The following is a 2704-nucleotide window of genomic DNA, read 5'->3' as shown; positions in this document are numbered from 1 at the left end:
CAGGCCGTCTCTTTAGGACACCATCACAGTTCATTATAAATCCGTTTCAAATATTTCCCATTCTTATATTACCTCACTCAAGATTAAATCCCAACAAGATCAAGACTGATCGGCCTAGCTTGATACACTTGCCAACACACGACAAGAAAATATGAGCCCCTGACGGATGGCTCCTTTAAGACATTTTAGGAAATACCTCTATAGGGAGAAGTATTTTCCCAAAGGAAAATTGCATGCTATTCCAAAAAAGAAGGGAGAAGGGAGACAAAAACAACAGATGTCCACTGCAGGAACAAAGCCAAGGATATGACTCAGGCATTTCCAAAGGAGAGTCATGAAGCATCTACTCAAAGACCACAGCATGAATTCTCATTGGGTGAGTTTCCTATGCATTGCTGATGCCTTAGCTCCAAAGCAAGGAAAGCCAGTGTGCCTCTAAGTCTCTGAGGCACCTCTTCGTCAGTACTGTTTGCTCCACTGCTCTTCAAACAAGGACAATTTGACCTCCAACTATGGTTGATGCTTGAACAACTCAGAGGGGAATGAAGAACCAACTCACTGCCCAGTTGAAAAGCTGCTTGTAACTATACATTTGGCCTTCTGTATCCACAGTCCCCATCTTTGGATTGAAGCACCCACTGATCGTGTAGTCCTATAGTACATATTTATTATGTATGTAAATGTACACAATTCAAATCCATGTTGTTCAATGGTCAACTGTATTTTAGGACCTGGGGACCAGGTATTATATACAAGCCCATTTAATTAATACCCAGGCCTCGGTACTAATGGAAATTATGAAAGGCTTAATAGAAATGCTTCAAAATCACAGTATTCATTTTTGTCTTCTCTTCCAAAGAAGGGATTTATTTGGTATATATGAGAGCCCTTTATGGGCTTCCCTGGTGGCTCAGTGGTTAAAAAAAAAAAAAAAAAACTGCCTTCCAATGCAAAAGACATGAGTTTGATCCCTGGGTTGGGGAGATCCCCTGGAGAAGGAAATGGCAACCTTCTCCAGTATTCTTGCCTGGGAAAATCCCACAGACAGAGGAGCGTGGTGAACTACAGTCCATGGAGTCTCAAGAGTTGGACATGACTTAGCAACTAAATCAACAACATTAGATCCCTTTTAGATCAGGGCTTCCGTGCTTTGGCACTGTTGACATTTGGGGCTGGTTAATTATTTATAATTATTTTGAAAGGCTGTTCTGTCCATTGCTGGCAATTGAGCCGCATCCTCCTCTTCCACCTGCCAGATGCCAGCAGCAAATCCTCAGTCCTGACAGCTAAAAATGTCTCTAACTTTTTTTTTTTTTTACCAATTTTCCACTGGCAGGATGTTTTTTGAGGGGGGAGGAAGATTAGTCTTATTTAATAACTACTGACCTATACATTTGGAGATGACCACAGGGATTCACAGAATCAATTTCATTTCTACCTGAGAGGGAACATTTTATCAGTCAATACCACTCAGTAATGGTAGAATGTGTCCTTGAAAGGAGAGAATTCACTCCATGTCTAGGGATGTTAGGCAGACACTGAACAATCCTAGTTAGAAATGCAATAAGGAGAAAGGGATGTCAGGTGGGTGTGTTTTTTTGTTTGTATGTTTGGTTCCATTTTATTCATTAAATGAAAAAATTCAGAATCATTCATTAGACCATTTAACTCTGTTTACTCAGTAGATATGTGTTTCTGTTCAGTTATTTTGATTATAAAAAGCCAATGAGGCCCAGTTTAACTCTAGATAAGGAATTCATATGTACAGGAAATGGGGGGGAATGACATTAAATATCAAGGTACTTTATAGGACTTAATACTCCCACCATGAATATTTCATGCAAAGAGGGGCTCAATAAAGGACAGAAATGGTATGGACCTAACAGAAGCAGAAGGTACTAAGAAGAGGTGTCAAGAATATACAGAAGAACTATACAAAAAAGAGCTTCATGACCCAGATAATCACGATGGTGTGATCACTCACCTAGAGCCAGACATCCTGGAACGCAAAGTCAAATAGGCCTTAGAAAGCATCACTATGAACATGGCTACTGGAGGTGATGGAATTCCAGTGGAGCTATCTCAAATCCTAAAAGATGATGCTGTGAAAGTGCTGCACTCAATATGCCAGCAAATTTGGAAAACTCAGCAGTGGCCACAGGACTGGAAAAGGTCAGTTTTCATTTCAACCCCAAAGAAAGGCAATGCCAAAGAATGCTCAAACTACAGCACAATTGCACTCATTTCACACTCTAGTAAAGTAAAGCTCAAAATTCTCCAAGCCAGGCTTTGGCAGTACATGAACCGTGAACTTCCAGATGTTCAAGCTGGTTTTAGAAAAGGCAGAGGAACCAGGGATCAAATTGCCAACATCTGCTGGATCATGGAAAAAGCAAGAGAGTTCCAGAAAAACATCTATTTCTGCTTTATTGGCTATGCCAAAGCCTTTGACTGTGTGGATCACAAGAAATTGTGGAAAATTCTGAAAGAGATGGGAATACCAGACCACCTGATCTGCCTCTTTAGAAATTTGTATGCAGGTCAGGAAGCAACAGTTGGAACTGGACATGGAACAACAGACTGGTTCCAAATAGGAAAAGGAGTACGTCAAGGCTGTATATTGTCAGTCTGCTTATTTAACTTCTATGCAGAGTACATCAAGAGAAACGCTGGGCTGGATGAAGCACAAGCTGGAATCAAGATT

Source organism: Bos taurus, chromosome 8, assembly GCF_002263795.3.
Source record: "Bos taurus isolate L1 Dominette 01449 registration number 42190680 breed Hereford chromosome 8, ARS-UCD2.0, whole genome shotgun sequence".
Lineage (NCBI taxonomy): Eukaryota > Metazoa > Chordata > Mammalia > Artiodactyla > Bovidae > Bos > Bos taurus.
The sequence above is the reverse complement of the archived record's forward strand: the minus strand, read 5'-3'. Positions refer to the sequence as shown.